The sequence below is a fragment of the Balaenoptera acutorostrata genome, chromosome 9 (genome assembly GCF_949987535.1).
Source record: "Balaenoptera acutorostrata chromosome 9, mBalAcu1.1, whole genome shotgun sequence".
Lineage (NCBI taxonomy): Eukaryota > Metazoa > Chordata > Mammalia > Artiodactyla > Balaenopteridae > Balaenoptera > Balaenoptera acutorostrata.
In genome coordinates, this window is record NC_080072.1 from 108,865,479 (window position 1) to 108,893,178 (window position 27,700).

The 27,700-nt window shown below is 38.9% G+C and overlaps 1 long non-coding RNA gene across 2 annotated transcripts in view; it reads left to right on the forward strand.

The window, feature by feature from the left end:
• The window catches only part of LOC102999828 (uncharacterized), a 78,174-nt gene that overhangs the window by 10,423 nt on the left and 40,051 nt on the right, over positions 1-27,700 (forward strand). For both annotated transcript variants that reach the window (XR_009009174.1, XR_009009175.1), the window contains exon 4: positions 25,879-25,953. This is a non-coding gene — a long non-coding RNA (uncharacterized LOC102999828). The remainder of the gene's footprint in view (positions 1-25,878; positions 25,954-27,700) is intronic.

Sequence of the window (27,700 nt, forward strand, 5' to 3'; positions counted from 1 at the left end):
CTATGGGTGGCTCATAAACGTTGGATGCTTGGTGTATCTCACGTATATTTAGTGAATCAGGAATATTTGGTATGTCTTGGTCCTTCCTTCCCTGGCTATCTAGTTCAGAACATGTATGCTCTACTTATTTTTATATCTCTCCAACATTCCTCGCATGCCATTGGCTTCTATACTCAGTTTCATCTAGCCGCCTTCTTTTTTTGTCTTATTTTCCATAGTAAACATGGAAAATAACTAAATTATACAACAAACACGTTACAAATCTTATAAATCAGGTGTAGTTGAAATTACCTTGGAAGATCTCTTAAATCACCCATAGAGCACAATATGTTGTACTTATGAGCCACTTTGGAGGCTGACATGCCACCTCTCACGATGTCTGACCCAGTGGGTCTTCCCTCCAGTGTGGGGACAGATTGCTCACTCCTCTGTTGAGTACCAGAGAAGGCTGTGGGCTTCTGTTTAGCGACTCGCACTCCGACTGCTGGGTGTCCCCGAAACTGAGACCAGAAACCGAGTCCAACCAAGCAAACGACAGGTTCCCGTCTCCCACCTCCTGCTTACTCCGAGCATCCACTCGCTGGATGAAACAGTCAATGAAATACTGCCCAGTTGTGGGTAATAAAAAACCAGACTTCCCACAATAGCCATCTACACGGGGGAAAAGAAGTTCCCAACTCCCTTAGGCGTGTTTTTAACACTGGCCGGTAATCGTGCTCTATTTTCCTAGTCAATTCACTCTTTTGCTTTCCTACAGGACTATTTCCTAACGTCTCCTCTCCTGTCAAACCTCTAATACCTCTTCTTTACTCTCACTCACAGTTGATGACCCATAACATGAATGACCACAAATGTAATGCCTGAGATCAACACAAATATATTGTCTTATAGTTCTATAGGTCAAAACGTCGACACAGGACTCACTGGGCTAAAATCAAGGTGTAGGCAAGGCTGTGTCCCTTTCTGGAAGCTCAAGGGGAGAACCCATTTCCTTGCTTTTTCGGGCTCTAGAGGCCACCTGCATTCCTTGGCTCACGGTCTCCTGTCTGTAAAGTCAGCAACTCTCTGACCCTATATCCATTGTCACATGTTGCTCTGATGCAACCTTCTGTTTCCCTCTTCCAGTTTTGTTTGATTTTAGTAACAGCTTTATTGAAGATCTAATTCACATACTATACAATTCACCCATTTAAAGTGTACAATTCAGTCATCTTTAGTATATCCACAGAATTGTGCACCTTTCAGCACTACCAATTACAGAACAGTTTTCATCATCCCCCAGAGAAACCCTGTACCCTTTAGCAGTCACCCTGTATTCTCCCCAGCCCCAAACCCTGGCAACCACTAATTTACTCTCTGTCTCTATGGATTTGCCTATTCTGGACATTTCATCTAAGTGGAATTATACAATACATGCTCGTTTGTGCCTGTCTTCTCTCACTTAGCATGTTTTTAAGGTTCCTCCGTGTTGTAACATGTGGCAGTATTTCATTCCCCTCTTCCACTTTTAAGGACTCATGTAATTAGATTGGGCCTACCCAGATAATCCAGCATAATCTTCCCATCTCAAGGTCCTTACCGTTAATCACATCTGCAAATTCCCTTTGACCATGTAAGTTAATATTCACAGGTTCCAGGGATTAGGATGTGACAACTTTGGGGGGCCATTACTCTGTCTACCACAATGACCATCCTTCCTATATCAGAAAGGAAAGAAAAGCAGTCAGAAGAGAATTTTGACAGACTCTTTATCACCACATCTACCCACCCATCCCCACTGTGTGGATCCAGGGACTCTGCCTTCCTTCCTGTGGGGTGGTTGAAACTCTCTTGCTCCCAGCATTTCCTTCATTTTGTTTCCTGTTTTCGTTTTTTTTGCCCGCACCTCGCGGCATGTGGGATCTTAGTTCCCCAACCAGGGATCAAACCCGTACTCCCTGCAGTGGAAGCGCAGAGTCTTAACCACTGGACCGCCAGGGAAGTCCCAGCCCTTCCTTCAGAGACTGCCCCTTCCTCTGCTGCCAGCAAGGCCTCACTGCCACCTGGCACCAGGCCATGTCCTCTTGCTCACTCAGTAACACCCCTGGAGCTATCTCCCTGCTCTCTGCATTATCATTTCCCCCCTTCTCCAGCTTCATTACAACTGGCATCAAAACAACTTGTAATTTCTCCCTTCTTAAATTCTTTCTTGACCTCTTCCTTCTCCTTCTACTGTCCCATTTCTTTGCTCCCTTTTACAACAAAACTTCCTGAAAGATTTGTCTGCATTGTTTCCAATTCTTTCCCTTTAAAAAATTTTTTGTTGTTGCATGGTTAAATGTACATAATATAAAATTTGCCATTTTATCCGTTTTTAAGCATACAGATCAGTGGCACTAAGAACATTCACACTTGTGCAATCATGACCACGTCGAGAACTTTCCAGAACTTTTAAATCATCCCAAACAGAAACTCTGTACACATTAAACGATAACTCCCAGTACCTCACCCCAGCCTCTGGTAACCACCATTTACTTTTTGTTTCTATGAATTTGAGCATTCTAAATGCCTCGTATAAGTGGAATCCTGCAATATTTGTCCTTTTTTGTCTAGTTTATTTCACTTAGTATAAGTTTTCAAGGTTCATCCATCTTGTAGTTCGTATCAGAATTTCCTTCCTATTCCATTGTATGTATGTATATACCACATTGTGTTTATCCATTCATCTACTGATGGACATCTGGGTTGTTAACGCCTTTTGGCTAGCGTGAATAATGCTATTATGAACATTGACAAGTATGAACATTGACAAGTACAAGTATCTATTTGAGCTAGTTCTCTTAAATCCATTCCAGTTAGGCTTTTGCTCTCACTGCTCTGCCCAAACAGCTTTTGTCCAGGTAACGGATCACCTCTGGATTGCTGTAGCCAATGGTCAATGCTCCATCCTAACCTTGCTTAGTGCCATTTGACTGAGTTGATCATTGCCTCTTTGGGATGCTCTTCACTTGACATCTGGGACACCACCACACGCTCCCAGCTCTCCTCCCACCTCTCTAGGCACCCTGTCTTAGTCTCCTTTGCTAATCGTCCTCACTGTCTCCTCCTCAGTCCTTGGACCTACTCTGTTTGTAGAGTAGGTTTGCACTCACTCCCTTGGTGGGTGATATAACCCTGTCTTATGGCTTTAAATATGCTGACAACTTCCAAATGTATATCTCCAGCCTGGGCTTCTCCCTCGAATGTCAAACTCCAGTAATCTACCTGACATCTCTGTTTGAATATCAAGTGGGCATCTTCGATTTAACGTGCCCTACACTAAATTCCTCCTCATCCTTATCCTCCCCACCAAAACCCAATCCCCTCAGTACTTCTTAGTTAATTTGTTGGATCTTTATCCTTCTAGTTGCTTAGGCAAAAAATCTTGGAATCATCCTTGATTCCTCTCTTTTGCTCCCACTCCACATTCAGTGCATTAACAAATACTATTGGCACTTTCTTCAAAATATATACAGAATTTGACCATTTCTCACTACTTTCACTACTACTACCTTGATAGGAGTTACCAGCATCTCTTGCCTGTATTATTTCCGTAACCTCCTAACTAGTTTCCCTGAGTCTGCTCTTACATCTCTTCAGCCAACTGTCAACATAGCAGCGGAGAGGTGCCATTAAAATATTAACATCTCGGGCTTCCCTGGTGGCGCAGTGGTTGAGGGTCTGCCTGCCAATGCAGGGGACACGGGTTCGAGCCCTGGTCTGGGAAGATCCCACGTGCTACGGAGCAACTAAGCCAGTGCGCCACAACTTCTGAGCCTGCGCATCTGGAGCCTGTGCTCCGCAACAAGAGAGGCCGCGACAGTGAGAGGCCCGCGCACCGTGATGAAGAGTGGCCCCCACTCGCCGCAACTAGAGAAAGCCCTTGCACGGAAACGAAGACCCAACACAGCCAAAAAAAAAAAAAAAAAAAAAAAAAATTAACATCTCAAGTCATCCCTCTACTCAGAATCCTCCAAAGGCTTTCCATCTAACTCAAAGTGAAATTCAATGTCCTGGTAATGGCTTACAAGACCCTACACAATCTCACCCCTCCTTAGTTCTGTGACCTTACTTCCCACAGTGCTCTATTCACTCACCTCTCTTTAGCCGACCTGGCGTCATTGCTTTTCTCAAACACACCAGGCATGTCTCTACCCGTACTTTCTATTTCCTCATTCCTTCACTGCCTTTATTAAGATGCCACCTTTTCAGTGAGAACTTTCCTGATAACCCTATCTAAAATTGTAATCCTGCCAGCATTTTACTTTTCTTCATTACACTGAAAACTTTCTAAGATACAATGTAATTTACTTACTTTATTTTATTATTTTCTTTTCTGCCAGTAGAATGTAAACTATATAGGGGAGGGATTTTTGTTTCTTTTGTTCATTGATGTATACACAGGACCTAAAACACTGCCTGGCACACAACATGTACTCAAAAAAAAAATGAAAAACCACATTTGATACAGGGCTTTCATGAGGGCAGTAAGTTGATGGTGAAGGCATCTGATACTCTCAATGTTTTCATCTAGATAGGAAGCAAAGTTACCTGCTGGGTCAGAGTTGTGGTGCATGGCTTGAAGAGAATGTTGCAGATTTACAAGAGCACTTGTGGGAAATAGGAAAGGCCTCACAAACAAGGTCCCCAAGCCCCACAGAGGGTCTTGCTGAGGGTGAAAATCTGGAGATTTTCTCCAGAATCTAATAATAACTACATTTATTGAAAGTGTCAGGAGTTGTGCTGAGTGCTTTGCCTTTACTATTTTATTTTGTTCTTACAATAACTCTGAGATGCATATTATTATTTACATTTTACTGGAGAAAAATGAAGGCTTAGAGAAGTTAAATAACTTGCCCAGGGTTACTTGGCTAGTGAATGGCAGAGCTGGGATTCAAATTTAGCTGTTTTACTCCAAAGTCCATGCTTGCACTGTGTTCATCATAGGCTTGCTATAAGAAAAGGGATTTTCAGATAGATCCCATCTTGAGTGTTTGCCACATGGGTGAGGCAGAATAAAAGAAGTCTACAGGTGGGTTGTAGGAAGTAGAATGGTTGAATGGTGTACTGTAGATTCCAGTCTGGTTAGGGATGGCACCATAGCCATGAGTGGAGTAAGGTTCCTGGACAAATGGAGAAATGAAGGAATTAGAGTTATTCATGAAGTAGCAATGTAAGGGGACACCAGTCTTAGCATCATGGCAGAATGAGCCAGTGAGGATCTCTGTTACCCCTTTCCACTGCACAGGCATAGAAATGGTGTTCCTGGTGCCAAAAGTGAAAGAGGAGCTAAAATCTGGATCTGTAAACTTGATTCATCAGCCAGGGAGATAACAAAGCAGTGTATATACTTTAGAGGCTAGGTACTGGGCTCACAACACCTGTGTAAGAATAGGAGATAGAGCCTTAAGAGAGAACAAGGCAAGAAGCTGGAACTGAGATCCCTAAATCAAGCCAGGACTCTGATAAAATTACCTCCGCTATCTCAGTGAAAACTACAAACTTCCCAGGGAAGTAATAAGGAAATGTATTTCTGCCCCATGTGCAGATTTTGAATCTTAATTTTCCTTTTCATTAATGGGATTCCTGAAGAGGAGATATTAGTATAAAGGCTGGTCCTGGACAGTTTGTTATCCTGGACAGTGAAATCCTTTGTGTGCCTGGAAGATGCAAATATAAAGTCACTATGTAGTATACCTCCATCAACCAGGAGACTCACATGGGAAAACTAATCTCTATTGAAGATGAGCTTATACTCAAAATTCCAAATCACATGGGAAATGATCCATTATGCAGAGATTTATCCAAATCTAATTCTATCAATGGAGTTAGAACTCTGAATCCTTGTTTTTATAAAACAGTCTTGAAAAGATTATAAAATAAGTAGTTTGAAACTAACTAAAGAGATGAAAGAAGATATAGAAATCATAATGAGAGAACAGGACTCTGTGAAAATAGACTGGGTAGATTTGAAGAAGGGCCAAATAGTTTCTCAAAATGAAAAACAGGGCTTCCCTGGTGGCGCAGTGGTTGAGAATCTGCCTGCTAATGCAGGGGACACGGGTTCGAGCCCTGGTCTGGGAGGATCCCACATGCCACGGAGCGACTGGGCCCGTGAGCCACAACTGCTGAGCCTGCGCGTCTGGAGCTTGTGCTCCGCAACGGGAGAGGCCGCGATGGTGGGAGGCCCGCGCGCCGCGATGGGGAGTGGCCCTCGCTTGCCGCAACTAGAGAGGGCCCTTGCACAGAGACGAAGACCCAACACAGCCAAAAATAAATGAATAAATAAATAAATAATAAAAATAAAGGAATTCCTTTAAAAAAAAAAAAGAAAAACATTTTTTTTGAAATGAAAACTGAATAAGTGGGCTAAACTATAGACTAACACATTAATGAATGCTTTGTGAAGTGAAACATAGCCAAAAGGTAACTATCCAAATGATTGCACAAACAGGATGGAGACTATGAAAGAAAAGTGGAGATATAGAGGATATAGTAGCTTCCAGGAAAAGAAAGTAGAAAGAATGGGGGAGAGAGCTGAACCAAGATGGCAGAGTAGAAGGACGTACTCTCACTCCCTCTTGTGAGAACACCAGAATCACAACTAGCTGCTGGACAATCATAGACAGGAGGACACTGGAACTCACCAAAAAAGATACCCCACATCCAAAGACAAAGGAGAAGCCACAGTGAGACGGTAGGAGGGGCGCAATCACAGTAAAATCAAATCCCGTAACTGCTGGGTGGGTGACTCACAGACTGGAGAATACTTATATCAGAGAAGTCCACTTACTGGAGTGAAGGTTCTGAGCCCCACGTCAGGCTTCCCAACCTGGGAGTCCGGCAACGGGAGGAGGAATTCATAGAGAATCAGACTTTGAAGCCTAGTGGGAATTGATTGCAGGACTTCGACAGGACTGGGGGAAACAGAGACCCCACTATTGGAGGGTGCACATGGAATAGTGTGCACATTGGGACCCGGGGGAAGGAGCAGTGACCCCGGGGGAGACTGAACCAGACCTACCTGCTAGTGATGGAGGGTCTCCTGCAGAGGCGGGGGGGTGGCTGAGGCTCACCCTGGGGACAAGGACACTGGCAGCAGAAGTTCCGGGAAGTACTCCTTGGCGTGAGCCCTCCCAGAGTCTGCCATTAGCCCCACCAAAGAGCCCAGGTAGGGTTGCCTCCAGTGTTGGGTTGCCTCGGGCCAAACAACCAAGAGGGAGGGAACCCAGCCCCACCCATAAGCAGTCAACCGGATTAAAGTTTTACTGAGCTCTGCCCACCAGAGCAACAGTCAGCTCTACCCACCGCCAGCCCCTCCCATCAGGAAACTTGCACAAGCCTCTTAGATAGCCGCATCCACCAGAGGGCAGACAGCAGAAGCAAGAAGAACTACAATCCTGCAGCCTGTGGAACAAAAACCACATTCACAGAAAGACAAACAAGATGAAAAGGCAGATGGCTATGTACCAGATGAAGGAACAAGATAAAACCCCAGAAAAATGACTAAATGAAGTGGAGATAGGCAACCCTCCAGAAAAAGAATTCAGAATAATGATAGTGAAGATGATCCAGGACCTCGGAAAAAGAATGGAGGCAAAGATCGAGAAGATGCAAGAAATGTTTAACAAAGGCCTAGAAGAATTAAAGAACAAACAAACAGAGATGAACAATACAATAACTGAAATGAAAACTACATTAGAAGGAATCAATAGCAGAATAACTGAGGCAGAAGAATGGATAAGTGACCTGGAAGACAGAATGGTGGAATTCACTGCTGCAGAACAGAATAAAGAAAAAAGAATGAAAAGAAATGAAGACAGCCTAAGAGACCTCTGGGACAACATTAAAAGCAACAACATTCGCATTATAGGGGTCCCAGAAGGAGAAGAGGGAGAGAAAGGACCCGAGAAAATATTTGAAGAGATTATAGTCGAGAACTTCCCTAACATGGGAAAGGAAATAGCCACCCAAGTCCAGGAAGCGCAGCGAGTCGCATACAGGATAAACCCAAGGAGAAACACACTGAGACACATAGTAATCAAAATGGCAAAAATTAAAGACAGAGAAAAATTATTGAAAGCAGCAAGGGAAAAACGACAAATAACATACAAGGGAACTCCCATAAGGTTAACAGCTGATTTCTCAGCAGAAACTCTACAAGCCAGAAGGGAGTGGCATGATATACTTAAAGTGATGAAAGGGAAGAACCTACAACCAAGATTACTCTACCCAGCAAGGATCTCATTCAGATTTGATGGAGAAATCAAAAGCTTTACAGACAAGCAAAAGCTAAGAGAATTCAGCACCACCAAACCAGCTCTACAACAAATGCTAAAGGAACTTCTCTAAGTGGGAAATACACGAGAAGAAAAGGACCTACAAAAACAAACCCAAAACAACTAAGAACATGGTCATAGGAAAATACATATCGATAATCACCTTAAACTTGAATGGATTAAATGCTCCAACCAAAAGATACAGGCTTGCTGAATGGATACAAAAACAAGACCCATATTTATGCTGTCTACACGAGGCCCACTTCAGACCTAGGGACACATACAGACTGAAAGTGAGGGGATGGAAAAAGATATTCCATGCAAATGGAAATCAAAAGAAAGCTGGAGTAACAATACTCATATCAGATAAAATAGACTTTAGAATAAAGAATGTTACAAGAGACAAGGAAGGACACTACATAATGATCAAGGGATCAATCCAAGAAGAAGATATAACAATTATAAATATATATGCACCCAACATAGGAGCACCTCAATACATAAGGCAACTGCTAAGAGCTCTAAAAGAGGAAATCAACAGTAACACAATAATAGTGGGGGACTTTAACACCTCACTTACACCAATGGACAGATCATCCAAAATGAAAATAAATAAGGAAACAGAAGCTTTAAACGACACAATAGACCGGATAGATTTAATTGATATTTATAGGACATTCCATCCAAAAACAGCAGATTACACGTTCTTCTCAAGTGCACACGGAACATTCTCCAGGGTAGATCACATCTTGGGTCACAAATCAAGCCTCAGTAAATTTAAGAAAATTGAAATTATATCAAGCATCTTTTCTGACCACAACGCTATGAGATTAGAAATGAAGTACAGGGAAAAAACCGTAAAAAACACAAACACATGGAGGCTAAACAATACATTACTAAATAACCAAGAGATCACTGAAGAAATCAAAGAGGAAATCAAAAAATACCTAGAGAAAAATGACAATGAAAACACAATGATCCAAAACCTATAGGATGCAGCAAAAGCTGTTCTAAGAGGGAGGTTTATAGCTATACAAGCCTACCTCAAGAAACAAGAAAAATCTCAAATAAACAATCTAACCTTGCACCTAAAGGAACTAGAGAAATAAGAACAAACAAAACCCAAAGTTAGTAGAAGGAAAGAAATCATAAAGATCAGAGCAGAAATAAATGAAATAGAAACAAAGAAAACAATAGCAAAGATCAATAAAACTAAAAGCTGGTTCTTTGAGAAGAAAAACAAAATTGATAAACCATTAGCCAGACTCATCAAGAAAAAGAGGGAGAGTACTCAAATCAATAAAATTAGAAATGAAAAAGAAGTTACAACAGACACCGCAGAAATACAAAGCATCCTAAGAGACTACTACGAGCAACTCTATGCCAATAAAATGGACAATCTGGAAGAAATGGACAAATTCTTAGAGAGGTATAACCTTCCGAGACTGAACCAGGAAGAAATAGAAAATATGAACAGACCAATCACAAGTAAGGAAATTGAAACTGTGATTAAAAATCTTCCAACAAACAAAAGTCCAGGACCAGATGGCTTCACAGTTGAATTCTATCAAACATATAGAGAAGAGCTAACGCCTATCCTTCTCAAAGTCTTCCAAAAAAATTGCAGAGGAAGGAACACTCCCAAACTCATTCTATGAGGCCACCATCGCCCTGATACCAAAACCAGACAAAGATACTACAAAAACAGAAAATTACAGACCAATATCACTGATGAATATAGACGCAAAAATCCTCAAGAAAATACTAGCAAACAGAATTCAACAACACATTAAAAGGATCATACAACATGATTAAGTGGGATTTATCCCAGGGATGCAAGGATTCTTCAATATACACAAATCAATCAATGTGATTCACCATATTAACAAATTGAAGAATAAAAACCATGTGATCATCTTAATAGATGCAGAAAAAGCTTTTGAGAAAATTCAACACCCATTTATGATAAAAACTCTCCAGAATGTGGGCATAGAGGGAACCTACCTCAACATAATAAAGGCAATATACAACAAACCCACAGCAAACATCATTCTCCATGGTGAAAAACTGAAAGCATTTCCTCTAAGATCAGGAAGAAGACAAGGATGTCCACTCTCGCCACTATTATTCAACATAGTTTTGGAAGTCCTAGCTACGGCAGTCAGAGGAGAAAAAGAAATAAAAGGAATACAAATTGGAAAAGAAGAAGTAAAACTGTCACTGTTTGCAGATGACATGATACTGTACATAGAGAATCCTAAAGATGTCACCAGAAAACTACTAGAGCTAATCAATGAATTTGGTAAAGTTGCAGGATACAAAATTAATGCACAGAAATCTCTTGCATTCCTATACACTAATGATGCAAAATCTGAAAGAGAAATTAAGGAAACACTCCCGTTTACCATTGCAACAAAAAGAATAAAATACCTAGGAATAAACTTACCTAGGGAGACAAAAGACCTGTATGCAGAAAACTATAAGACACTGATGAAAGAAATTAAAGATGATACCAACAGATGGAGAGATATACCATGTTCTTGGATTGGAAGAATCAATATTATGAAAATGACTATATTACCCAAAGCAATCTACAGATTCAATGCAGTCCCTATCAAATTACCAATGGCATTTTTTACAGAACTAGGACAAAAAAATCTTAAAATTTGTATGGAGACACAAAAGACCCCAAATGGCCAAAGCAGTCTTGTGGGAAAGAAAACGGAGCTGGAGGAATCAGACTCCCTGACTTCAGACTATACTACAAAGCTACAGTAATCAAGACAATATGGTACTGGCACAAAAACAGAACTATAGATCAATGGAACAAGATAGAAAGCCCATAGATAAACTCACGCACCTATGGTCAGCTAATCTATGACAAAGGAGGCAAGGACATACAATGGAGAAAAGACAGTCTCTTCAATAAGTGGTGCTGGGAAAACTGGACAGCTACATGTAAAAGAATGAAATTAGAACACTCCTTAACACTATACACAAAAATAAACTCAAAATGGATTAGAGACCTAAATGTAAGACTGGACACTATAAAACTCTTGGAGGAAAACATAGGAAGAACACTCTTTGACATAAATCACAGCAAGGTATTTTTTGATCCACCTCCTAGAGTAATGGAAATAAAAACAAAAATAAACAAATGGGACCTAATGAAACTTCAAAGCTTTTGCACAGCAAAGGAAACCATAAACAAGATGAAAAGACAACCCTTAGAATGGGAGAAAATATTTGCAAATGAATCAACGGACAAAGGATTAATCTCCAAAATATATAAACAGCTCATGCAGCTCAATATTAAAAAAACAAACAACCCAGTCCAAAAATGGGCCAAAGACCTAAATAAACATTTCTCCAAAGAAGACATACAGATGGCCAAGAAGCACATGAAAAGCTACTCAGCATCGCTAATTATTAGGGAAATGCAAATCAAAACTACAATGAGGTACCACCTCACACCAGTTAGAATGGCGTCATCAGAAGATCTACAAACAACAAATGCTGGAGAGGGTGAGGAGAAAAGGGAACCCTCTTGCACTGTTGGTGGGAACGTAAATTGATACAGCCACTATGGAGAACAGTATGGAGGTTCCTTAAAAAACTAAAAATAAAATTACCATATGATTCAGCAATCCCACTACTGGGCATATACCCAGAGAAAGCCATAATTCAAAAGGACACATGCACCTCAATGTTCCTTGCAGCACTATTTACAATAGCCAGGTCATGGAAGCAACCTAAATGCACATCGACAGACGAATGGATAAAGAAGATGTGATACATATATACAATGGAATATTACTCAGCCATAAAAAGGAACGAATTTGGGTCATTTGTTGAGACGTGGATGGATCTAGAGACTGTCATACAGAGTGAAGTAAGTCAGAAAGAGAAAAACAAATATCGTATATTAACGCATATACGTGGAACCTAGAAAAATGGTACAGATGAACCAGTTTGCAAGGCAGAAATTGAGACACAAATGTAGAGAACAAACATACGGACACCAAATGGGGAAAGTGGCAGGGTGTTGGGGGTGGGGTGTGATGAATTGGGCGATTGGGATTGACATGTATACACTGATGTGTATAAAATTGATGACTAATAAGAACCTGCTGTATAAAAAAATAAATAAAATAAAATTAAAAAATTTAAAAAAGAAAAAAAGAGAATGGGGGAAAGGCAATATCAAAAAGATATGGGCTGAGAATTTTCCAAGAATTAGAAGACTTGATTGTTCAAATTGAAGAAAGCTGACTCATGAGCAAAATAAATCAATAGCAATCCTTATGTAAACACAGGACACTAGATACAATGACAAAGGTCACCTATGGAGAAAAAAAGTATTAAGCTGGTATCTTGTCATTGAGACTAGAAGCTAGAAAACACTGGAATAATATCTTCAAAGTTCTGAGAGGAAATAACCGGTACATCAAAATTCTATACCCAGCTAAACTAACACAGAATATTGAGGATAGGATAAAAACATGTTCAGCCAGTCAAAAGACTGAGAATGTGTCTCTCAGTGACTCTTTCTGAAAGCATCATTAAATGTAGTAACTCAATAAGAAGGAAATTGGAATCATAAGAAATAAATGGAATGCATGAAGCAGTGGTGCTCAAGTAAGCAAAGCAGGTTTACTGGGGAAAAAGAGAGTGAAAAAGCTGGAGGTTTAGCAAGTATGGTCATGGATCTGTATATTTAGGCTTAATATTTCATAGATGGAGGAGTCCTGTGTGCTGATAAGTTTCATGTAGCCTCAAGGGTGGTTGACTAGAGTGAGCAGCCTGAAGATCATTTGATCCCAGAAAGTCAAGAAGTTTTGAAACTAAGATATGGGAGGGGCCATATATTATACTGATTATTTTCCTCCACTGCATCCCAAATAGACTCTCCAATCTTCTCTCAGTGCTGATTTGGATATGCAAGACTGACCCCTATGAACTGTGTCATGCAGGTGTCCTTGCTAGCTGGCTTCATGTGGAGTTTGACAAATTGGAGTCACTGGCCAAAAATCAGTGTGAGTGAAAGAGAAAACAGAGTTCCTTCCCATTCTCTCCCTGCTTCAACATTGCTTCTCTAGTAGCATATGTGTCTCTCCATGACTAGAGTTCCCACTAATGGCCCCTTTTCCATGGATCCAGCTTTCACTGGGCTCAGATAACTCTCTTTCTTCTTCTTGCATTTTGGTCCTATGAATAACAGATTTTTACCACCATTGATTTCTAGGTAATATCAGGAGATAATTCTCCACGGGTCTCTCATGTTTTTGTACATCTTGTGAGTAAGGTACTAAATGCCCTTTGTTGCTGATGATCTTTTCAAGGATGTTTGTATACCGAATAGCCTTGGAAAGTGAAGATAGTGTCTCTCTCTGGAGCAAAAGGCAGTCATACTCACTGTCCAGTGTAATGAAGGTAACGTCTCCCTCTGAAGCAAAGGGCAGACATGCCTACTGCCCATTATAAAAGATTGTGTTTCCTAAACTCAGGGTTTCCTGGCCTATAATTGAACCCATCGCATGTGCAGTTGTTATCTGGCCCCCTTCGTGTCACTCTGGGGGAGTTGGGGCTTAGATAACTAAAACAAAAATACTGATGCTCTGGCTACTGTTATTGCTATGTGTAGTCAACCATCCTTCATCTTTGACCCAGGAGTGTCATGTCTTCAATCACTGCCCATGAAGCTGTAACAGGCTATCTCATTAGCTTTCAAATAGGGTAAAATCTCAAATCCCTAACAGTTCTTGACAGGTACTTGGCATCTCTTGTTTGTTCCCTTAAACCTGACAGTACTTCTAAAGATAGTTCTTTCACAAAACCCATCTCATTGAATTCTATTTCCTGCTGGGCTCCTACCTGATATATCTAGATAGTTTGAAATCTCTATGGTCAGTTAATTTACGACAAAGGAGGCAAGAATATACAATGGAGAAAAGACAGGCTCTTCAATAAGTGGTACTGGGAGAAGTGGACAAATACATATAAAAGAATGAAATTAGAACATTTTCTAACACCATACACAGAAACAAACTCAAAATGGATTAAAGACCTAAATGTAAGACTGGATACCATAAAACTCCTAGAGGGAAACATAGGCAGAACACTCTTTGACATAAATCACAGCAATATCTTTTTGGATCCATCTCCTAGAGTAGTGGAAATAAAAACAAAAATAAATCAATGGGACCTAATTAAACTTAAAAGCTTTTGCACAGAAAAGGAAACCATAAACAAAACAAAAAGACAACCTACGGGGGTGGGGGGGGAGGAAGAGGAGCTTGTTTTTTAGTGTGATATTTACCTAGTGATAATAAACTGAAAATCTTTTGCCAAAAAAAAAAAGACAACCTACAGAATGGGAAAAAATATTTGCAAATGACGTGACCAAGAAGAGATTAATCTCCAAAATATACAAATAGTTCATACAGCTCAATATCAAAAAACCAAATAACCCAGTCAAAAAATAGACAGAAGATCTAAATAGACATCCCCAAATAAGACATACAGATGGCCAAAGGCACATGAAAAGATGCTGAACCTTGCTAGTTATTAGAGAAATGCAAATCAAAACTATGATGAGTTATCATCTCACACTGGTCAGAATGGCCATCATCAAAAAGTCTACAAATAAATGCTGGAGAGGGTGTGGAGAAAAAGGAACCCTCCTACACTGTTTGTGAGAATGTAAACTGGTATAGCCACTATGGAGAACAGTATGGAGGTTCCTTAAAAAACTAAAAAATAGAGCAATCCCACTCCTGGGCATATATCCAGAGAAAACCATAACTGAAAAGACATGCACCCCAATGTTCACTGCAGCACTATTTACAATAGCCAAGACATGGAAGCAGCCTAAATGTCCATTGACAGATGAATAGATAAAGAAGATGGAGTATATATATATACACTGGAATATTACTCAGCTATAAAAAGAATGAAATAATGCCATTTGCAGCAACATGGATGGGCCTAGTGATTATCATACTAAGTGAAGTAAGTCAGACATAGAAAGACAAGTATCACATGATATTGCTTATATGTGGAATCTAAAATAAAAATGATACAAATAAACTTATATACAAAACAGAAATAGACCCACAGGCATAGAAAATAAACTTATGGTTACTGAAGGGGAAGGGGGGTATAAATTAGGGGTTTGCCATTACCATATACACAGTAATATATATATATATATATATATATATATATATATATATATATATATATATATATATATATAATAGATAAACAACAAGGACCTACTGTATAGCACAGGGAACTATACTTAATATTTTGTAATAATCTATAAGGGAAAAGTATCTGAAAAAGAATATATGTCTGTTAGATTTACTTTCATGCCTTTCCAAGCAGATTATAAAGCCCTTTATGACGGAGACTATTCTGTGTATCTTTGAAAGCTGAGAACCTATCGGAGAGCTGACATCTGGTTAGCAATCAATACATTTGGTTGAATAAGGGGAAAAGATCAAATGACACTTAATGGGTGGTTTGAGAGGGCTATGAAAACACATTTTATCTTCAATATAGTTTAAAAAAATTTATTGTAAAATATATATAACATGAAATTTACCATTTTAACCATTTTTAAGTATAAAATTCAGTGACATTAAGTACATTTAAATTGTTGTGCAACCATTACCGCTAACCCTTTCCAGAACTCCTTCATTATCCCAAACAGAAACTCTGTACACATTAAACAATAATGCCTCATTCTACCTTCCCCACAGCCCTTGGTCACCTCTAATCTACTTTCTGTTTTCTGTGAATTTGCCTATTCTTGGTAACTCATGTAAGTGGAATTATATGGTATCTGTCCTTTTGTATCTGTATTATTTCACTTAGCATTGTGTTTTCAAGGTTCATCTATGTTGTAGCATGTACCAGAATTTCATTCATTTTCAAGGCTCAAAAATATTCCATTGTATGTATCTGCTACATTTTGTTATCCATTCATCTGTTGATGGACACTTGGATTGTCTCCACCTTTCGGCTATTGTGAATAATGTTGCTATGAACATTGGTGTACAAGTATCTGTTTGAGTCCTTGGTTTCAATTCTTTTGGATATGTACCTAGAAGTGGAATTGCTGGATCATATGGTAGTTCTGTTTACCTTTTTGAGGAACCGTCATACCGTTTTCCACAGTGGCTGCACCATTTTACATTTCCACCAGCAATAAACAAGGGTTCCAATTTTTCCACATCCTCACAAACACCTGTAATTTTCTTTGTTTTTTTTTTTCTTTTCTTGTTGGGTATTATCCATTCTTTAGAATATTAAGTACAGTTGACCCTTGAAAATTCGCAGTGAAAATCTGCTTATAACTTTATGCTTGGTCCTCCAAATCTGCTGTTTAACATCTAAGGATTCAAACAACCTTGATTGTGCAGTACTGTAGCATGTATTTACTGATAAATATACACAATTCAAGACCTGTGCAATTCAAACCCATGCTGTTCAAGGATCAACTGTTGTATCTCCTTGTGGTTTTGATTTGCATTTCTCAAATGGCTAGTGATGTTAAACATCTTTCCATGTGCTTGTTGGCCAATCGTATATCTTCTTCAGATAGATGTCTTTTCAAGTATTTCACCTATTTTTAAATTCTTTTTCTGTGTGTGAGTGATTCAATTGCAGGAATTCTTTATATATTCTGGGTATATGACATATGATTGACAAATATTTTCTCCCTTTTTGTGAGCTACCTTTTCACTCGCTCAGTAGTGTCCTTTGATTCACAAAAGTTTTAAATTTTAATGAAGTCCAGTGTATCTACTTTTTCTTTTGTGACCAACAAAAACAGGTGTCATAGCTAAGAAATCATTGCCAAATACAATTCACGAAGTTTTTGTATGTTTTCTTCTAACAGTTTTATAGTTTCAGCTCTTATATTTAGGTTTTTGACCCATTTTGAGTTAATTTTTACATATGATGTGAAATAAGGATCCAACTTCATTCTTTTCCATGTGGATATCCATTTTTCCCAGCACCATTTGTTGAAAAGATCGTCCTTCCCCCATTGAATAGTCTTGGCACCCTGTTTTAAATCATTTGACCACGTGAAGGTTTTTTTCTGGGGTGTCTATTCTATTCCATTGGTCTACATGTCTTTATGCTAGTACCACACTGTTTTGATTACTGTGTCTTTGTAGTAAGTTTTGAAATCAAGAAGAGTGTGAAACCTCCAACTTTGTTTTTCTTTTCAAGATTGTTTTGACTATTTGGGGTCCATTGAGATTCTATATGTATTTTAGAATGAATTTTCTATTTATGCAAAAAAAGTCATTGTAATTTTAATAGGAATATCATTGAATCTATAGATTGCTTTTGGTAGTGTTGATGTCTTAACAATATTGAGTTTTCTGATCCATGAACATTGGATGTCTTTCTATTTATTTCTGTTTTTAATTTCTTTCAGCAACATTTTATTGTTGTAAGTGCAAAGTTCTTTAGACTCTTTGGTTAAGTTTATTCATAAGTATTTTATTCTTTTTGATACTATTGTATATGAAATTTAAAAAATTTTCTTTTCAGATTAATTGTTGCTATTATATAGAAATACAGTATTTTTGAGTGTTGATTTTGTATCCTGCAAGTTTTCTAAATTTTTAACCAGTTCTAACAGTTTTTTTGTGATGTGTGGACTCTGTAGGTTTTCTACATATAATATCATGTTGTCTTCAAACACAGATAACTTTACTTTTCTTTTTCCAATTTGGATACCTTTTTCTTCCCTCCCTTCTTTCCTCCCTTCCTTCCTTCCTTCCTTCCTTCCTTCCCTTTTCTTTTATTCCTTCCCTTCTTCTTTTTTTCCTTCCTCCCCTCCTTTATTTCTTTCTTTCTCTCTCTCTCTCTCTTTCTTCCTCTTCCTCTCTCTCTCTTTCTTCCTTCCTTCCTTCCTTCTTTCCCTCCCTCCCTCCCTCCTTCCTTGCTCCCTCCCTCCCTCCCTCCCTTCCTTCCTTCCTTCCTTCACCTAGTTGCTCTGGCTAGAACTTCCAATACTGTTTTGAATAGAAGTAGCAAAAGTGAGCATCCTTGTGTTGTTCCTGATCTTAGAGGAAAAGCTTTCAGTCTTTCAGCATTGAGTATGATGTTAGCTGTGGATATATATATATATATATATATATATATATATATATATATATATATAGGCTTTATCATGTTGAGTAAATTTCTTTCTATTCCTACTTCATTGATTGTATTTGTCATGAAAGGGTGTTGAATTTTGTCAAATGCCTTTTTTTTTTGCATTAGTTGTGTTTTTTCCCCTTCATTCTATTAATTCAATTGATATCGTGTTCTACATTGGTTGATTTTCATGTGATGAACTAGTCTTGCATTCTGGGAATAAAACTCACTAGGTCATGGTATATAACCCTTTTAAAATGCTGCTGAATTTGGTTTGCTAGTTTGTTGAGGATTTTTTTTTAAATTTATTTTTGGCTGTGTTGGGTCTTCGTTTCTGTGCGAGGGCTTTCTCTAGTTGCGGCAAGCGGGGGCCACTCTTCATTGCGGTGCGCAGGCCTCTCACTATCGCGGCCTCTCATTGCGGAGCACAGGCTCCAGACGCGCAGGCTCAGTAGTTGTGGCTCATGGGCCCAGTTGCTCCGTGGCATGTGGGATCTTCCCAGACCAGGGCTCGAACCCGTGTCCCCTGCATTGGCAGGCAGATTCTCAACCACTGCGCCACCAGGGAAGCCCTGTTGAGGATTTTTGCATAAATATTCTTAAGGGATGTGCGTCTGTAGTTTTCTTTAGTATCTTTTTCTGGCTTTGATATCAGGGTAATGATAGCCTCATAGAATGAGTTAGGAAGTATTCCCTCCTCTTCAATTTTTGTGAAGAATTTAAGAAGGACTTGTGTTAATTTTTCTTAAGTGTTTGGTAGAATTCACCAGTGAGCCATCTGATCTTGGGCTTTTCTTTGTTGAGAGATTTTTTTTTTTTAATAAATTTATTTATTTATTTATTTTTATTTTTGGCTGCATTGGGTCTTCATTGGGTCTTCATTGGGTCTTCGTTGCTGTGCGCGGGCTTTCTCTAGTTGCAGTGAGCGGGGGCTACTCTTCGTTGTGGTGCACAGGCTTCTCATTGCAGTGGCTTCTCTTGTTGCGGAGCATGGGCTCTAGGTGCATGGGCTTCAGTAGTTGTGGCACATGGGCTCAGTAGTTGTGGCTCATGGGCCTTAGAGCACAGGCTCAGTAGTTGTGGCACATGGAATTAGTTGCTCTGCGGCATGTGGGATCTTCCCAGATCAGGGCTCGAACCCGTGTCCCCTGAATTGGCAGGTGGATTCTTAACCACTGTGCCACCAGGGAAGCCCTCTTTGTTGAGAGATTTTGATTACTGATTCAATCTTCTTACTAATTATAGATCTATTCAGATTTTCTCTTTCTTCATGAGTCAGTTTTGGTAGGTTGTATATTTCTAGGAATTTGTCCACTTTATCTAGATTATCCAGTGTGTTGGCATACAATTATTCATAGTATTCTCTTATAATCCTTTTTATCTCTGTAAAGTCAATAGTAATGTCCTTTCCCCCCAACCTTATTTAGTAATTTGAGTTTTCTCTTTTTTTTCTTATCCAATCTAGCTAAAGAGTTGTCAATTTTACTGATTTTTTTCAAAGCATCAACTTTTAGTTTTGTTGATTTTCTCTATTTTTTTTATTCTCTATTTTTCTCCACTCTAATCTTTACTATTTCCTTCTTTCTGTTAGTGTTGAGCTTCCCTGTTTGTCTTTTCTAGTTCTCTTAAGGTATAAGTTAGGTTATTGATTTGAGATCTTTCTCCTTTTTTAATGTAAATTTTTACGGCTGCAAATTTCCCTTTTAATACTACTTTTTCTGCATCCCACAAATTTTGATATATTGTGTTTTCATTTTCATTTTTAATCAAGGTATTTTCTAATTTCTAATTTCTCTTCTTTAACCCTTTGGATATTTAAGAGTATGTTGTTTAATTTCCACATATTTTTGAATTTTCTAATTTCCCTTGTATTTTGATTTCCAGTTTCATTCTATTTTGATAGGAAGATACTCTGCATGACTTCAATCTTTTTAAATTTATTAAGAATTGTTTTGTCATCTAACATATGGTCTATCTTGGAGAATGTTCCATGTGCACTTAAGAAAAGTGTGTATTCTGTTGTTGCTAGAGTTTTCTGCATATATATGTATATATATATTTAGTTTATGGTGTTGTTTAAGCCCTCTATTCCTTATTAATCTTATGTCTGGTTGTTCTATTCATTACTGAAGGTAGGGTTTGTAGTGTCCAACTATTTTTGAAGGACTATTTCTCCTTTCAATTCTGTCAAGGTTTTCTGCATATAGTCTTTGGCCCTGCTGTTTGGTGCATCTATGCTTGTAATTATTATATCTTCCTGATGAATTGACCCTTTTATAGATACATAATATCTTATATAGTCCTTATTTGTCTCTTGTAACAGTCTTTGACTTAATGTCTATTTTGTCTAACAAGTATAGCCACCCTAGCACTCTTTGGATTATTGTTTGCATGGGATATCTTCTTCCACCTTTTCACTTTCAGCCCATTTGTGTTTTTGGATATAAAGAGAATCTGTTTTAGACATTATATAGTTGGATCATGTTTTTTTTTTTTTTAAATTATTATTATTATTATTATTTTAAATAAATTTATTTATTTATTTATTTATTTATGGCTGTGTTGGGTCTTCGTTTCTGTGCGAGGGCTTTCTTCAGTTGCGGTGAGCGGGGGCCACTCTTCATCACGGTGTGCGGGCCTCTCACTGTCGTGGCCTCTCTTGTTGCGGAGCACAGGCTCCAGACGCGCAGGCTCAGTAGCTGTGGCTCACGGGCTTAGTTGCTCCGCGGCATGTGGGATCTTCTCAGACCAGGGCTCGAACCCGCGTCCCCTGCATTGGCAGGACAGATTCTCAACCACTGTGCCACCAGGGAAGCCCCTGGATCATGTTTTTAAATCAATTCTGCCAGTCTTTGCCTTTTGATTGAAGAGTTTAATCCATTTACATCTAAAGCAGTTACTGATAATGAAGGACTTATTTCCATCATTTTGCTATTTGGTTTTTGTATGTCTGTTAGCTTTTTTGTTCCTCATTTACTCCATTATTGCTTTCTTCTGTGTTATGTTCATTTTTTTGGTAGTCACACATTTTGATTCCCTTCTCATTTCCTTTTGTGTATATTCTCTAGCTATATTTTTGTGGCTATAATCATGATCACATTTAACATCCTAAATTTATAACAACCTAATTTGAATTGACACCAGCTTAATTTCAACTGCATACAAAAACTCTACTTCTATATAGGTCTGTCTTCCTTGCCACTTTATGTTATTGATGTCACAAATTACATCCTTATCTATTATGTGCCTATAATAGTTTCCTGATGCTACTCTAAAAAATTATCACAAATTGGGTCGCTTAAATAAGAGAAATTTATTGTCTCAGAGGTATGGAGGCTAGAAGTCCGAGATCAACATGTCAGCAAGTTGCTATCTTTTGAGGCTGTGAGAGAGAATCTGTTCCATGCCTCTTACTTAGCTTCAGGTGGTCTCCTGACAATCTTTGTTGCTCCTTGGCTTGTAGAAACATCACCCTGATCTCTGCCTTCATCTTCATATAGCATTCTCCCCATATGCCTCTCTCAAATTTCCCCTTTTTATAAGGACACCAGTCATATTGGATTAGGGGTCCACCCATTCCAGTATGACCTCATCTTAACTAATTATATCTGCAATGACCTTATGTCCAAATAAGATCACATTCTGAGGTCCTGAGGATTAGGACTTCAACTATTAATTGGTGGTGGTGGTGGTGGGACATAATACCACCCATAACAGTGCCCAATAACATAGCTCTATAATTATTCTTTATGCATTTTTTCTTTTAAACCCTTTATCAGAGACCTTTATTTCTTCATACAGCTTCAATTTACTGAATAACATCCTTTCATTTTAACCTGAAAGACTCCCTTTAGCATTTCTGGTAGGACAAGCCTAGTGGTAATCAGTTTCCTCAGCTTTTGTTTATCTAGGAATGTCTTAATTTTTCCTTTATTTTTGAAGGAAAGTTTTGCCAGCTATAGAATTCTTGGTTGACAGGTTTATCTTTCAGTACTTTAAAGATTTTATCCCATGTTTTTCTGGCCTCCAGGGTTTGTTGTGATAAATTGGCTGATATTGTTATTGAGAATCCCTAGTACATGATGATGATTCACTTTTCTCTTGCTGCTTTTAAGACTCTCTCTTTATCTTTGGATAGTTTGCTTATATGTCTTGGTTGGGTCTTTTTGAGTTTATCCTTTTTGGAGTCCATCAGGCTTCTTACAGTTGTAGGTTTATTTATTTCATCAAAGTTGAGATGTTTTGCCATTATTTCTTCAAATAATCTCCACCCCCCTCTTGTCTCTTCTGGGACTCTAATAATGTGTATGTTGGTATACTTCATGATCCCTTAGTTCACTTTTCTTCATTGTTTTTGTTTCTGCACCTCAGACTCTATGATTTTGATTGTCTTATTTTCAAGCTTGCTGATTCTTTCTTCTCTTTGCTCAAATCTGCTGTTGAATCCCTCCAGTGAAATTTTCATTTCAATTACTGTAATTTACAGCTCCACAATTTCTGTTTGGTTCCTTTTTATAATTTCTGTTGATATTCTCATTTTATCTATACATCATTTTCCCTGGTTTCCTTTAGTTCCTTATCCATGTTTTCCTTTAGGTCTTTGAGCATATTTAAGTTTCATCTAGTAATTCTGATGTCTGGGCTTCCTCAGGAATGGTTTCTGTGAATTGATTTTGTTCCTTTGAATGTTTGCCCGTTTCTGTCTATGCCTTGCAGTCTTCTTTTCCTGAAAATTGGATATTTAACTATTATAATATGGTAACTCTGGGGACCTCCCTGGTGGTCCAGTGGTTAAAACTCCATGCTTCCACTGCAAGGGTGCGGGTTCAATCCCTGGATGGAGAACTAATATCCCATATGCCAGGGGCATGGCCAAATATATGATGACTCTGGAAATCACATTCTTCCCCTTTCCCAGGGTTTGCTGGTTTTGTTGTTGTTATTGTTGTTGAAGTCTATAATAGTCTGTTTGTTTTGAGTGATTTCCTAACTATTTTTGCAGAGGCTATTGCTGGTCAGATGTGATCACTGAAGTCTGTTCCTTTAGCTCATATTCAGCTCAAAATCAGATGTTTTGATAGAAATTTTCTTGAGTGCCAGGAACTCTTCCAGTGTTTGCAGATTGGCTCTGTACTAGGGCATTCCTTCAATACTTAGCTAGGCTAGTTCTGAGGCTAGCAATCAGTCTGAGGTAAAATCTTAAGGTCTTCTCAGCAATTTTCTGAGCATGCATCTTGCCTGGGTGTGCATATGGCTTCCTAAATCCCCCCATATTTTTGGCTGCTTTCAAATGTCCTAGATTCCCAGTCTTACCCCAGATTTTCCTCTGCACCTTAGAAGGTCTATTGTATGTTTCCACCTATAATTTCTTGCTCCAGGAGTCTGTGGGTCTATAGTCATTTGCAAGTTTTATGAGTAGTGTCCACCACTTTTACCACCTGATTTCTGAGTTAGACATAACAGAGACAGGCTCTTGTGTCAGTCCTTCAGGTATCCACAAGACAGTTTAAATGTACACAATAATTTGCAAATAATTTCTGCTCTGCTTCTTCTAGTTTGAGGAGTGATACTGGAAACCAGGTTGCTACCACTTCAAGACCAAAACCACTGCCATGCTGGGGAAGGGTGGAGTAAGGGTAACTAAAAATGCCACAGAACTTTCCTACCATTTTGAAGATGGCTTTTTCTTTTCTTTTCTTTTTTAAAATTTATTTTATCTTTGGCTGTGTTGGGTCTTTGCTGCTGTGCACAGGCTTTCTCTAGTTGCGGCGAGCAGGAGCTACTATTTGTTGTGGTGTGCGGGCTTCTCACTGCGGTGGCTTCTCTTGTTGCAGAGCACGGGCTCTAGGCCCTTGGGCTTCAGTAGTTGTAGCTCGCAGGCTCTAGAGCGTAGGCTCAGTAGTTGTGGCACACGGGCTTAGTTGATCTGCGGCATGTGGGATCTTCCCAGACCAGGGCTTGAACCCGTGTCCCCCGCATTGGCAGGCGGATTCTTAACCACTGCGCCACCAGGGAAGCCCCAAGATGGCTTTTTCTTGATTGGGTATTTGTTTGGTGGCTATAAAACTTTGAGTGTTTTCCAGAGCTCCAGTAAGATTAGTTCAGACAGTTTCTGCCTTTTTAAAAAACATTTCTGTTGGGGAATGAAAACTTGGAGCTTCCTAGGCTGCCATTTTGCTGAAGTCTTTTCTTTAACCTAGTTTTGCCTTCACTTGGACTTTCACCAAAGAGCATCAGAGCACTTGGCATGTAACCTAAGTGAAGGTGTGTGTAGTTACTAAAAAATGGTGGAGCAAAGACACTCTGAGCCACTGTAAGGAGGCTTGGAATAGGAACTTGCTTGGAGAGTTGAAATTTTATAGATGAGGAATCCACTAGGTTATTGGATGACAGTTGAGAACAGATAAGCTTATGAAATGAACTTCTGTCCAGATAGTAAATTGCTCAGGGAGTTGGCGCTTGCTGACAGTGTGGGACAGCTGCAGTTACGTGCTACAAATGGTTGGGTCTGATTTCTGGATGCATATTAATTCCAGCTCTTGAAGGGTCTTGAGCAATGCCAAAAATGACCAAGTAGAAGAAAATGTGAAGATAATGATATGGCTGGTTCTGGTGCTGAATTAGATCCTCCCCTCAGAGCTCAGAGAATCTAATTCAATTCATTCCTAATGGTAGCTGTCATATCAGCTTGTCCTAACCCTGACTGTGGTTCACAGCTGTATCTCAGAAGTGACTTGGGAGGAAAACCTTTAGTAATTGTCTTCACCTCTCCATTTCTTCACTCTTTCTCCTATCATTAGTATCCCCTGCCTCTCCTCTCCTTTTACTTCTCTGACTACTTATCCTCCTTTGCCTCCTACTACCTCAGTGAAAATATGTTCCAATCTGCTAAATGAATTCACATTAAAGTGCACATAGCCAATAAGACTCGAGTGTAAACCTGTCCAGGGGCTGTTTGCATTTTAACAGAAGTCTGTATTTCAAGCTAAAAGAAAACATTTCTAATTGTGAAGCTCTAAGTATTAGCTGTTCCATAGGAAAGAGAATTTTTAGAGGACCTGGTTCTAACTCAGAATGTTTTTAAGGTATACTCTACTCTAGATAGTATAAAGAAATTCCCAATTATAAAGGGACTTTAGAAAATCAAATCTCTCCTCGCAATATGAAAAGACGCTCTGAGGCTGATTTGAATGTGACATCATTGGATAATGAACTTTTACACCTTTCCAGCCCAAGATACCAAGGATAAAGCCAAAACCTTGATCGTATTGAGAAGTCAGGTCAGGGAGATTTTCACCTTGCCACAGGAAAAGAAAGGCTGATGAGGAGGAATAGAACAGATCTAATTTAGAATCTTACCTGTTTTAGAAGATAGTAAGCAGCCTCCATACATTAATATGGCCTTTCTTCCCAGTCATCACCGGAAAACCTTTGGGATACAGTATACGAAGTGAGGAGCTGCCAGTGCTGGAAGGACGGGTCCCAGAAGGTAAGAGCAAAGAGTGGGAAGCACATTAACACTGATTGAATTTAACCTCTACCAGCCTCTGTTTCTTCCTCTGTAATGTGGGAACAGTAATATCAATTGAAGAGGGTTAGAACGCTTTTGACTGCAAATTATAAGAAGCCATATTGAACGCATTAACATAAGTTAAAAATAAAAAAAGGAATTTGTAGGCTTTTATTCCTGGTTGTCCAAGGGCTTTTGGGCAAGGCTGGATCCAAAGACCCAAATGATGCCTTTAAAACTTTTTGGCTCTCCATTTCTTAGCTCTGCTTGTTTTTGTTTGGCTTTTTCTCAGATAGTTTTAATTTATGTGTCAGTTAAGAAGATCTAAAGAACTTATCTCCCAGCTTAACAATTCCAACAGAAAATCTTTTTCAAATATCATTCCCAGGGAAGATTATATTGCCTTGCTCAGGTCAGATGTCCAAACCCTAGCCTATTACCGTGTGTTGGGATTTTTGGATTGGCCAGCCTAGATCGCATATATAACACAGTATTTGGCCAGTGTACCATAATTGACTGTCTCTCCAGGATCACATTGCATGAAGGGGGAGTTCCCTAAAGGATTCAAGAGACAGAGGATGGGAAAGTATGCTGGGCATGAAAATATGGTGGCTATTATAATCTACCAAACCTACCACTATAGGTTAAAGAATCAAATGAGCAGACACAGGGAAGCTGTTTATAAACTATAATCATAATTAAAACGTCATTCAAATAATGATAAATACCATGTTCATTAAAATCAAGAAAGCTGCATCATATAACGATGGCTTTACAAATCAGTGGGAAAAGATGGACTATTCAACAGCTGTTGTGAGATAACTGGATGGAAAAACTGCAAGTCAGAGCCGCACCTCCCACCATACACTAGCATATACTATAAATGGATTAAAGATTTAAACGTAAAAGTGAAACCATAAAAGTGTCAGAAGAAAACGTGGTAAAACTTTTATAATCTTGGAATGAGGAAGGTCTTCCTAGCCGTTACTTAATATTCTGAACTCATAAATAGTATGACTGATAAATAAAACTACATCAAAATGAAACCTTTGCATGATGAAAAACATCATTTGAAAAAAAAAGTCAAAAGGCAGAAAACAAATAGAATAAAAGGCAGTGGGGTGTTGGAGATGGCCTGCACTGGCTCACAGGAGCTGATTATTAAATTTTAGAAATTTTGCAAGCTGGTTGTCAACCACAGCCATTATTTAAAATTAAGTTATATAAACTTATAATTAAATAAAGAATGATACAAAGGTAATATATGCTCAAAGACTCATCACTCTAATTGTTTAACTACATTTTGCTATCATCCATGCTCTTGGAGTGATTTACATCTGTTGTGTCTGTATCATGGAGATATTACATAATGGCCTGGTGTTGCACGTTTCTCCCCAACTCCACATTTAGTGATGTCATGTTGGTAGCTTGAAATTGGCTGTGGTGGGAATATTTACATCATGGAACTTGGCAAATGCTATAAACCAGGATTTATTTTCCCCAGAGACCATTACTAAACACTGACCAACACACCACTGGAAAAAAATTTTGAAACTCACATTACAGAGAAAGGGCTAATATCCGTATATGTAATGTGCTTCTCATAAGCCAAGTATACAAAGATGATTAACCTAACAGAAACATAAGAAAGGTATGAAGTATCCATCCATTCATAGAAATAAAGAGGTGCTCTGTGTCACAAGAGAAATGCAAATAAAAACCATAC